At 36.5% G+C, this 13122-nt stretch overlaps 1 pseudogene; it reads right to left on the bottom strand.

The window, feature by feature from the left end:
- Positions 1-2761: 2761 nt before the first annotated feature.
- Positions 2762-3154, bottom strand: LOC149202893 (argininosuccinate lyase, chloroplastic pseudogene; annotated as a pseudogene).
- Between the last annotated feature and the right edge of the window lie 9968 nt (positions 3155-13122).

The following is a 13122-nucleotide window of genomic DNA, read 5'->3' as shown; positions in this document are numbered from 1 at the left end:
GGGTTGATGCCTCAGAAGTAAGAAGGATTGGAGTCCTTGGGGTTGATGCCTCAGAAGTAGGAAAGATAGGTGTCTTTGGGACTAGTGTCTCAGGAACTAGAAGGATTAAAGTCCTTGGGAGTCAGTGCTCCTAAGTCCAAGATTGTTGCCTTGGCAAAACAGAGTTGGAGCTCTGGAGGTTGGAGCCTCACAAAAGTCCAAGTTGGTGCTTGGCAACTGATTGCAACCACTTATATATTGTATCTATTTTACTGCAAAGATTATATTAATAAAAACATTTATTCTTGTTGTTCATCTTGTGTTCTCAATATAAATGTTTTAACTGGTAAAACAATAGTCGGAAAAGAAATACTAATTCACCCCCCTCTTAGTATTTCCAACAAAATCTTCCCCACGTCTACCAATTTTTTATGTTTATGTTGTTATTTGAAAGGTTTTGAATTTTAATTATCTCTATTTTTGTTAACAAGAACAACAAACGTATTTGTATTAAAGAATATATGAGCTAAATGTTCAGAGTGATTACATCATACATAGATATAACAATACAATCCATGAGCTCGGTCTGAACAAATAGAAGCTCTTTCATCTACCTATAGAATTTTTTACCTATTTCCTTCAAACAAAATAAAGTAGTTTCAAGTCTATTCCACTTGCAGATATGCCAAAATTGGTCTAACAAAAAGAAAAGTTTACTTAGCATATTGATTCAATTTCTTTAGTCATTTGAAGAGATATACTCTTTGTTGATCCTAGTTCTAGCTAAATCCACATTAATGTTCAAGCATGATTAAAAGACCTTCCTATTAATTCAATGAAGCTTAGAGTTTTTCATTCTTTGATGTCTTTCCTACCTCTTATTGTTAGACTCTCTCATAAAACAATAATAAATCCAAAAATAAATAAATTAATTAAATATTCCAAGTTAGGAATTTGTGCCTAACTCTTGGGTTGTTCCTCTAAGATAGGAGTTAGTTTAGGTAACTCCTATATTGGTGTGTCTGGTGAGAAATTATCTCAACCAAAGGAGAAATTATCTCAACCAAAGGTGTCTAAGATAGCACGCACTATCTTGAGAACACTGTCTCTCATTTATTTATTTGTAACACTATATTCAATTATTTTTGTAATGTGTAAATGTGTAATGAGAGAGAAGCATGAGGCTTCAGCCTTTTTCCGCCAATATTGTGTGTCTGATTTTTATATGTGTTTTTCTGTAATGTGTTTGAGTTAATCTCATTCTTTATCATGTGGTATCAGAGCCAGTTTAGCTGGTTTGTTGTGAGAGGCGTGTGTTGTGAGCCATAGCTCCACCGTGGATTTATTGAGCGCTTTGCTGGAAAAGAAGCATGGTTGTGGCGATCCGCTCCTCAGATTTGCATCAGTTGGAACAATCTTGGTCCGACCTACCGGATGTCGAAAGAGCTACGGGTGAAGTTGTCTACCGCCGAGATTCGGTGTCTGAGAGCTGAAAGCGCTCCCCTACTCCAACGAAGAGCGCAGTGGTGATTTGTCAAAGCGCCAGTTGGATGTGACTGTGATGGCTGGTCTTTTTTGCGTCAGTTCGAGGGTATTATGATCGTTTCCTGTTGAGTTTCTTCTCACGACGGGCTTCTGTTGAGCTACCTCCATGAACTGGAAGTCGTTCTCTTTTTCCTAGTATGCTGGATGTTAACCAATTCCATCAGCAACATTCATAGTGCCGTTCAATGTGAGTCTCAATGTCTCAGGTTTAAGTCTCATGTTCCCTGTGAATAATATGGCAGTCGTTCTAATTTTCATTTGATAGCTAGTCTTCAAGTTCAAGGGGAGAAGGCAGTTATTTTTGGCGTGAATTTTCGCTTATGTATCTTTAAGTATTTATTTGGAGAATTTGTTTACATTGTCTATTTTTTGCCGTCCCCCAAACGCTGCCTAAATCGGCTTTCCGTGGGCAGCAGTCCCTTTTGTAATTAGGAGTTACTGGAAATCTCATCCTCAATTGTTTAGATATGCTTCCAGAATTGAGAATTATATTGCACCTTCTAAATGGATTTTGCCGAAGAGAGCTTTACTGCTCTGTGTAGTTGGTTCTAAAATTCTACTTGGTACAAAGACAAGCTGTCTAGCTTTCTTACATTTGCAAGCCAAAATGGTGTCGAGAAGAGGACTGATCTTTGAGTATTAACACACAGTTTTGTGTGCTAGGACAAGTCAAATTTACACAGAGTCAAATCGGCTACTGATTGGTTTGAGGGTGAAAGGGTTGGTTGTACAGATACTTATATTTTTGGCAAACAGCACTACGTAGTCTTCAAAGCTATTGACTATAGGATCCCTGTTGTCCAAGGAAATCCGCAAGACAGAGGTCTCTGCATAACCAATAAACTTTCAAATGCATTAGACCTTGATTCCATGTAGGTATGAAAGTGTGCAAATATTGTTTGTGACAGGCCCTTGAAATTACACCTTGAGGATGGGAATGGATTCGGTTTTAACCCTGTCTAGACCTGGAATGTTTGTCAAATGTACGCAGAAAGGAGAGAAATCATTGCAGCAACTGTGAGGACATAAAAGAGTGTGTAAAGAATTTGTTGGCGCTGGAGAAAATCCGCTAGCTGGATACGATCAAAGGCAACAGAAGGTTGGTTTTTGTGGAAAATCTGCTACACAAGTCTGAAGGAAATCTCTTCATCATCCTGAGGCCGCAATTTTTCCTTCTATGCACTTTTCCTCATTGAATTTTCCAAGAAATCAAGGCCATTAATCTGTTGAGACTGGTTCAGTTGTACACCTTGAGGAGGTGTTGCAATAGTAGTAGTTGTGCTCTTTGCATATGAGTGTAGCCAGGAATTATCAAGCCATCATTCTGAATTGCCAAATTCACCAGAGCAACCTGAAGGCGTCTTATGCATCTCAGAATTTGATCAATGGCATCTCGACACCATAAACGCACATCAGTGCAAACTTGATCATTTCGACTTCTTGCAGTATGAAGCTTTTTCGCTGGCTCTCCAATCAAATCTGTAAGAGCTGCTTCTATATTCATGTGAACATTTTCTCTGTCAGCTCTCCAGATAAACTCCCCACTTTCAATACTTCTCTCAATATCAGCTAGACCTTTCAGTATAATATCTCTATCTTCTGCAGTTATAAGACCCTGTTGGGCAAGCATAGAAGCACGAGCTCTGCTACCATTAATGTCCTGCTTGTAGAGTCACTTGTCGTACGAGACTGATTTATTAAAGGGACTCACATAGATAAATTCAAGGGAGTGGGAAAGTAAAGTGCATAAAACACATTTAGAGAATTTTCTAATGTTAGATGAGTCAAAAACATAAATTGAAGTTGAATTTCAAAAGTCAAAGTGAGGGGAGCTGAAATTGAAATTGAAAAGTATATTTTTTAAATGAGTGATTTTCCGGAGAGATAAGGAGTGGATAAAATCATTTATTTGTATTTGGAGCGATAAGGTGCATTACATTTTGTAAATCTGAAGAATATTTTGTGGAGATATAAGTGTTTTATTTTGTATTTGGAGTGATAAGGGAAAGTTGTTGTAATTCAAAGTATTGTTTTACTTTGAGAGGGATCGTGTCACTATCCATTCAGATTTTGAAGGCGAGTTGTTTCAAAGGGTTGTCAGCTTGGCATTATCATTGCTTCAGATGTACTCAGTGATTAATAAAGATATCATTTTTTTTTGGTGTTGATGTGTCCTAGATCCGCCCGAAATTGAATAAGGGGATCTTAGGTACACGAAGAGTGAGTTGATGATGGTGCATGCTTCATGTTTTTTTTGCTTATGATTTGAGTCTAGTTTTGACACATAAATGATCTCATTTCATGCACACATAAAATACAATGCCAGCAAGCACAACACCTGTAATGACATCGCTGCAAGGAAGGATAATTAAGCTCCACACATACAACAACTAATCAAAGTTTTCAACATCGGCATTCTACCTCAACAAACAAATTCACTCAAATGCAATCAAGTTCATGAAACTGCAAACTCTAGCATTTCAAAGCAAAGTCTACAATCAAGTTAATGAATCTATAAATTTCAATGTTTCAGAGCACAGTCTACATCAACATTGTTGAACTTGTAATCAAACTCAAATCACATTGAATTGTAAAGGGTGCATTCTCGGTTGAAACCGACACCCAAGCCTTGAATTGAGTCATTGTAGTGAATCATTGAAATCATTGTAAGCTTTTTTGGGTGCATTTTCGACAGTGTTCGACACCCTGTCCATGAGTTTTAACTCCTTGACACAACCATCACAGCAACCAAAACAAGTTCAACTCTAACACCAATCAAGCAAGTTGAGTTCATCATCAAGCGAGCGTGAATTCCAGAAAGTTCTAACAAGTGTTCTCAGCAAGTACAATAAGCCACAAATCAAGCGAGCATGCCATTCAAGTTCCATAGCAAGCGAGCCTGTCATTCAAGTAACAAAATCAAGTGAAACAGTTCAAAGCACGACATCTACGACAAGAGAGCCTGAGTTCAAGTGAGCAAGTTCAAATGGCGCAACATATTCAGTTGTTAAACATTCTTCACAGTTTGATCATCTCCAGTGATGAAGACATGGTGCACGTCAGCAAAGAAACTCTTGCTGATATTTCACGGCATCTACAGCAAACGCATGAAACCATTGAGTTTCTTCAGCTTGAGTCCCAACTTCAAAGGAATGAATTGTAAGAAAAGAGTGATACTTTCAAGTCTTTGAACCATCCAGATGATAAGTCATTCATCCCAACAACTTCAAATGTCGAAGTTGTTCATGATCAAATTCAAATTTCTTCCAAACCCATCATCAAGCCCTGGGAAGAAATTCAAAATAACAAGAATAGACGTGGCTTAGGATATGTCCCTGATGACACCAACTTACAAATCCCAGATTATTCCAAGCCAATTAAGTTTGTGAGTGCAGGATTTCTTGAACCACTCACCTCAGCAGGTTCTGAGAAAGTTGTAGATAAACGAAATTGCATGCAACCTAAAGTTCATGTTCAACTGAAATGCTCTCATTGTCAAAGAGCCGGTCATATGGAAGATCAATGTTTTGATCTCCATCCGTGTTGCCATTGTGGCAAGCACAATCATTCCTCAGAAAAATGTCACAACCAACAAAAATCAGGCAGATTGAAGATACATTATGAATGGATTGATCCTTGGGAATGGTCATCCACAGTCAAACGGTTGTCTCAGTTCTACAACCGACTACATTCACACATAGTGCAGCCAGCAGTGAATCGATGATGGTACTCTCATGCAGTTGAATGAGGGAGTACGACAGTGAAACTCTCCTACACCTGAAGGGGGGGAGTTCAAATATATTTTGGAGAAGATTGTCTCTCCTTTCAGCTGACAAAGGGGGGAAAATGTCAATGAAATTGACAAGTGATTGTCAGACTGAAAGTCTCGACAACGTCAGCAAAGTAGCCAGTGGGCATCTTCATCAGCCAGTGGGCATCTTCATCAGCCAGTGGGCATCTTCATCAGCTAGTGGGCATCAGCAAATTCACCAGTGGGCGATCGACAACAAAAGCAACAGTGAGCAGCTTTCATCATAGCAAAAGCAACATTGAGTTGTTTTTCGACATCTTCAGCCAGTGGGCAATCATCATCAAATTATGTCAGTGGACACCGGATGTTGTTTTCAAGCAAAGGACAGTTGGATCCTTTTGCGGCTTGGCACATGATGGAGTTGTCAAGCGTCCTTCAGAGATGAATCAAGCATGTAGCTGATTCATGTTCTCTTCAGATTTGAGTTTTTTCCAGCATCCAATTTTGGCGGTTTTTTCAGGCAATGTTTTTGAGGATCAACATGAGAACTTGGAAGATGGTTCTCGTTCTTATTTTTGGATTTATCATTGAGGGGGGGAATGTTAGACTCTCTCATAAAACAATAATAAATCCAAAAATTAATTAATTAATTAAATATTCCAAGTTAGGAATTTGTGCCTAACTCTTGGGTTGTTCCTCTAAGATAGGAGTTAGTTTAGGTAACTCCTATATTGGTGTGTCTGGTGAGAAATTATCTCAACCAAAGGAGAAATTATCTCAACCAAAGGTGTCTAAGATAGCACGCACTATCTTGAGAACACTGTCTCTCATCTATTTATTTGTAACACTATATTCAATTATTTTTGTAATGTGTAAATGTGTAATGAGAGAGAAGCATGAGGCTTCAGCCTTTTTCCGCCAATATTGTGTGTCTGATTTTTATATGTGTTTTTCTGTAATGTGTCTGAGTTAATCTCATTCTTTATCACTTATGAAAGCGAGGGAGGGACCTAAAAGTTTATTTAAGACCTATAAAAAGGATGGAGAGGAGGAAGTGTCACCTTCTTCTACCTTAATTTCAAATTCATATTCACTTTCATTATCTCTCTCCTTTTTCCCAAAAGTGAATTCTTTTTCTACCCCCAATTCCTTGTCTTATGTTTGTTTAGGAGTCGCATGAAAGACCTCTTCCAATGACCTTGAAAACCTAATTCTTTATCCTTATCTACATTTTCACTTCTAACTTCTTTATTTGTGTGGTGACCTACTTTCTTATGTGGTTTTTCATGGATTGTCTTTTGGCCCTTTGATTTTTTGTCTGTAGATCCAAAAACTGAAGATTCTTGATGATTCCTGGTGTTTCTAGGTGAATGAAAAACCTCCTTTCTCAGACCCTTAACATCTCTTGCCACCTTATTTTATGACTTATCCTCTATTGAAACAAAATTTTCTTTTGGAATGGTTCCTACTTTCAAAGACATGAAATTGTTCTCTTCTTCAAATCTTTCAACCTCCTTTCTGGCTTGGAGTACAGGGTCCTCTCCCAAATCTATGGGTCCTTCTGATTCCATTTGATCTACATATTCTTACCTCCCATGAGAATTTTAATTTTATTCTTCTTGAGTTGTATCTCCTTTTTCAAGATCACCCACCAAAGAGGCGAATGCGTTCACTAATCTAGGATCTTTGTCAGAATCTACTTCTCTATACTATTGGATTAGATCTGTTGGATTCTTGCTTAAAGAGGCATGAGGCTTCAGAGACTCAAGAGCCTAAAATTTTTAAGTTTGCTATCGATTCATGCCCTTTCACTTCCTCTCATTCTATCAGTTTCCTCCATCTTCTTGGATATCTACAGTTTCTCCTTTCTTTGGGAAATTTCTTGTGAAGTACCCATGTTCATGACAATTCTTACACTTGAATGGGATCTAATTATAATCTATAGGTTGGATAAATTACTCGTTATCTAGAGAGTGTTGGATTTCTTTAGGAATACCTTTCTCTAAATAAACTTAAACACAAATCCTAGCATAGGAAAACATTGAATCTTTGATTGTTTCCCTATCTATCTATTTTCCCAATGCATTTCCAATATTTTTTAGTGTATCTTCATCCCAACAATGAACATGGAGATCATGGGGTAATTTGACCCAAACTAGAATAACATATGGGACATCATTCTCTATGTTTAAATCTAGTGTCCATATGTCTAATTAAAACCCTCATGTTCCCATAAAATATGGTCCATTTCGGAAGATCAAATCCCTATCTTCTTTATGCAAAAAAAGGAAGGTGAAGAAGCCTTTCCCACAAAAAGCATATTCAATATGGCCCTTAACCAAGGGTGTTAGTTCCTTTCCACCCATTGCCTAAGGGAGTTAGGGGATGGCCAAATTCCCATAAATTTCCCTACCAAGCCCTTTTCAACAATATTGAGAGTTGTAGCTTTAGATCTATTGTGATTTACCTGTACCTTCGAGATACTTTCCAATCTCTTCACAAATTTATCATTCTTGGATTTAACAGCTTTCAATACATTATGAACCAGTGGATTGAAGGTAGCTACTGTTAGAGAGGACATGGAGTGTAAGTGAGGAGATTATGAAGAGGAGGGTAGGGGCATGGATCCCCCCATGGTGGTCGCCATTACTCAAAACCCTATATATGTTGCACAACCATTCCTAAGCTATTGCATCTAGTGAATATAAAAATTGTGGTTGCGTAAGTTCTTATCATCACTCTGTTGATAGTATTTCCTTCCACTATTATACATTTACCTCCATTATAGATTCGAGAAAGAAATATCAAGCAAATTGACTAGTTTTACTTATCTTTATTAACACTTCAAGTTTATTAACAATTTTTTACCAAAAAATACTACTAATCTATATAGAAATTATAGAAATGTATTCAAAGTTATATAGCAATATATATAAATTATAATATAATGGAAAAAATATAATTAAATTAGTTAAAATTTATTTTAGATTTGAATTTATTAACTAATAGGAAGGTATAAAATAATTCGAAATGTAATTTTCTTCAAATTAAAAAATCAAATCAAAATCATTTTTTATAGTAGTCTTTTAAGTGTGACATTTTGTAGTTCCTCGTGGATTTCTAGCTGGAATCCAACAAAAAAAATTGGGGCCAAATCTTGATTTGTATTGTTTAAATTGGTTTTTTTATTGCATATATGGGTGCAACACCCTAAAAAATCCCTGGGGTACTTCGATTGCGAAGACTTCATGTAACATACCCTAGTAACAAATTTTTTTATTATTCTTTTCAAATCAATCATATCATGATTGTAAGGAATTATACATATATGTTTATATATATTAAGTTTCATTACCATAAAATTAATGTTTTCTTATTATCCAAGAAATTAAAGTAGGACAAAGGTTCTACCAAGTATACAACTAGCGCCAACTTTTAAGTTTATGACCACAGGTTGGTCATGCATTTGTTACCTTTATAGTGTCTAGGGTTTGTTATCCATGGGTAGAATGTTTCAATATTTATGTCTTAATTAAACTCAATATGCATCCTTACTCAACCTTATCAAGAGTGTGAACATATGTGTCACTTCTGAATTATGTAGAACCCATCATTATCGCTTGCCAACGGGTGAGTATGGGTCTTGGGAATTGACACAAATCTACAACTCCCTGCACTGGGATTTTGAATCTACAGTGGAGAATGTTTGAGGAATTTTTAGAGGTAATTACCTACTTCCCAAAAATTGCACGAGGTCCATTGTCTCTATCTCGCTTTCCATATTGTCTCTTTGTACTTCAGTTGAGTTCTCATTGATCTTGAGACCATTTCTTTCCTTTCTTTATTAATACGCTTAATTCCTAGGCAGGATGCACCCTCTAGATGTTGAAGGATTATTGATGCTAGGGTCATCTCTTTGTCTCGCTGAGGTTCGAGATGTAAATCACGAGGGTTTCTACCTTTTCCTTTAGGTACAATTTTGGCATCTCTTCCCTTTCAATGTATGCATTCATAGTTCATTTTTATATAATTTATAACTCTTATTCCCTGTATTCTCATAGGACATTGTTAGGGTTTATATGACTACATTGATGGGAGTACATAATAGGTCCATTATGTTGGTAAGTCACTCCTCCTTGGTTTCTTTTTTTGTTTTGGCTCTCATATCATGTGTGGGTTAATTTGACAGTGATTTCTCTTGTTAGGGTTTTCTTTCACTTGGGGTGGGGGATGGTGGGGGGGGAGAGTTTCTTCAACATTGTACTCCTTCAAGTGGCTATGTAACCATTTTATAATTTCCTTTCTATCATAACCATTTTCTACTCATTTCTCAGAATGTTCATGCTTATGCTAATTCCCATATGTGGGGTTATTTTCTGTTGTAGGTGGGGTTTTCTAAACTCACGAAATTTCATCTATCTCTCATGGCTTACTTCTTTGCACCCGTCAGTGATAGTTCGTTATTTGGTCTCTAATTTAGGTGTGGTTACATTACTAGTTAGGGTTTTTGGTAGCCCATTACTAAGCAAATATTGAAAATCTTCTTATAACTGGGATAAAAACCCTTAAGAATTTCTATATTATGCAATCTTTAGTTTAGATAGGGATTAGGGCCATGACAATGCCCTAAGTTGTATTTCATGGACTCAATCAATTGTTGTTTTTAATTAAAATCTCGGATTATGAGTGTGACTATGAAAGAAAACATCAATATTTATTTCCTCATTTTTTGGGGAAAACCCTCATTTATTTATGCAATATTGTGCATCTCTTTTACTTGATTTCCTGTAACTGGTTATATGCCATATTTTGTTGGACGCGATTATGAACTTTTGGTACTATGATTTCTAGTTTAATTGTCATGTTGTATGGTCGACACAAGTTCTAGCCCTTCATGTAGGGCTAGAATTTTTCTTCGTTTCATACATATATATTTAGATTTGGAGGGTGATAAACCCTACCCGAAGGATATTTCATAAGGTTATACTATACATTTGATGATAGTCTAGATGAAGGAATTAAGACCCTGTGAATTTCTTTTGATTCCTTTTTTTTTCAAATTAATAAATTATAACTCTTTGGTTAATTCCTTACATAGAGTACATTTAGGGATACATGTTATTTATTATGTAACTTTTTGAATTGTCTCTTCTTGTTTTGTTGGTATATAATGTTTATACAGTTGGTTATAATGTTTATGATTCATGCCTCTTTCCTATGTTATTAATTTTCTGCATTCTAGCGAAGTCTATGGGACTATCCCTGGGTTGTTGGTAACCCGGCTCGACCTAGAGACTAACCCAAGTGTCCTTGGTTATGTTAATATTTCTTGTACAATAATAAATATTATTCCTTGACAGTTATTTTCAAATTTACTACCATATTACAAAAACTTTACGTTGTCTTTATTTATACATTTATAAAAAGAAATAGGAAATCTTTACCTTCCTATAATTCATAGTTTCTTTGATACAACACATTAATATTCTCAATCATATCTCAGAGTCTAAATTTTATGTAACAAGCATAACTTTTATTTCCGAAATAATTCAATAAGTAATAAACAATACATGTTTTCCTTAATACTTATCTATTTCCACTTCAGTTAGCTATATAATCTTATGGAAATGAATGTTCCTCCCAACCTGTGAGAACCAGTAACATCGTTGGTACTCCCCCCTGAGAAAATTTCATATTCAGCATAGTCTCATATTTAAAACCTTAATAGGTTTTCCCCAAGACCACCTGGTCCCAACCAGCTTCAGTCAAGGGTACTTAGACAAAGTTCCACAGGCCAACTAGCTCAAGAACTTTGTGTCTGGCAGCATCCTGCATCCCTCTACAGTGTCCAATAAGAGGTTCAACGATATAGGAGTCCCTTTTTCCTCTCAGGTTACCTTAGGTCCCTCATAGCCCATTGTATTTCCTCTTCCTTTCTGAGAATTTTTGTCTCAAGGGAGAGAGGTTGGGTAGGAAACTGCCTCAGCCCATAACTGTCTTCATCTATCTTTGAATATGAAATTCACTTTTACATTACTTTCCCTGTAAATTTGTAGTTGGCCCTTTTCTAAAACAAAAATACTTTTGCAATTAAATTTAAACATTCACATTCACATTCACAATCCATCTAGTTTAAGTCTTATTTAATCCAAATACATAGTAGAATAAAGTAATTTAAGGTTACCATATTTACTAAGCGGTATTACATATCCCCCTTGAGTGAAACATCATCCTCAAAGTTTTCTAGCCTCTGGAATAGGTTGGGATACCTATCATGCATGAATTGTTCATCCTCCCAAGTAGCCTCATTCAAACCAAAGCGCTTCCATTGCACTTTAACCTGAGTGATAAGAAGTTTCTGCAACACTATCTCTCTGATCAAGAATGTTAGCCTCACTCTCTTAATAATCAATTAATAAATCCAAATATTAAATTAAATTAATTAAATCATGAGAATTCCTCAAACCAAGTATTCTAGTTTGGATGAGAGATTCTCTCCAACTAGCTCTCCTAAATTAGTGTGTAAGTTGAGAAAATGTCTCAACCAAGTGAGTCTAAGATAGACACACTATCTTAAGACCACTTTCTCATGTATTTAACTATATTATTACATTATTTGAAAGAGAGAGAATTACATGAGCATGAGAGACCACATGATGGCTCTCTGCCTTTTCCGCCAGTTTTTTGTTCTGTGTGTTAATTTGTTGTGAATATGGTTTTATAGCTGTGTGATTTTCCTTCATGTGGTATCAGAGCTATCTCATGTCGGAGATAGTAAAGTTTTGCTCTGCGCACCTTTTTCTGGTCCAACACTTTAATTTCCTTGATATTTGGTGAATAGAGAGGAAAAACGGACTCCACTCCAACACCGGCAACTTGCCTTCGGATCCTAAAAGTTGAATTCAAACCAACATTTCGTCTTCCAATGACTATTCCTTTAAGGAGTGATATTCTACGCTTATTCTCAAGCACTTCCACTTTGAGTTGTATGATATGACTTGGCCTGATATCTGGAATCTCCCTCTTTGTTTTAACATCTTGCACTTCCTCTGCATCTAGAATCTGCATTATGTGCCTTGCAGTTTTGGTGAGCCTTTTAATTGCTCAAGATTGTCTGTTGAAGTGACCTATGCTAGAAAGATAAGATGTCACCATAGAAGCTTCATGTAATGCAACTGGGAAAAGGAATTGCTTCAACTGAACTAATGCTCGTGATTGAATAATATTACTTTCCACCCTTACAGAATATGCCCGAATTCGATGTCATGTTCAACGACCTGGAGATGTTGGAAATTGACATAAAGGAGCTTAATCTGGAACGTGGAACCTGAAAGTAGTGTTGGAAAGGTATTTTTTGCTTCAATTGTTTCGATTTTAATGACTTCCCTTCTTCAATTATTCGTGGTCCCTCCTCCGTGGTCCCTCCTCCGTCATGCAAATCAAATCTCCAAGGTCTGACTTTTCGCAACAGTCTTCCATCCATCTTTTAATGGAGTTTTTGCATAGCTTTGATTAGCATAAATGAAGTAAACATCACTACAGTAAGAAGTAATATACATTCAAAAGCCGAGTTCCATTTATCACATCTGGATTGGTTTGATGCTGTTTTGGCATTCAATCTGATAGATTTTTAAGGGGATGCAATTTTAAGGGGTTTCTATTTATATAGTGTTTATACGCATTAAGAAGAAAAATATAGGAGGGCTTTAGTGGATCGCGTGGTCAAGGGAATGTCCGGAGAGTTTCGAAGGTTTTCCATTGGGTTGTGTTGATTTATGACTATTAGATTGAGCATGCGAGGCTACAACTCAAGCACGGAATCAATATATCGCATGTGATTGAATCGT

This window comes from Pinus tabuliformis, chromosome 2_1 (genome assembly GCF_031772625.1).
Source record: "Pinus tabuliformis cultivar Carrire ecotype Pingquan chromosome 2_1, CPIR1, whole genome shotgun sequence".
Classification (NCBI taxonomy): Eukaryota; Viridiplantae; Streptophyta; class Pinopsida; order Pinales; family Pinaceae; genus Pinus; species Pinus tabuliformis.
The sequence above is the reverse complement of the archived record's forward strand: the minus strand, read 5'-3'. Positions and strand labels throughout refer to the sequence as shown.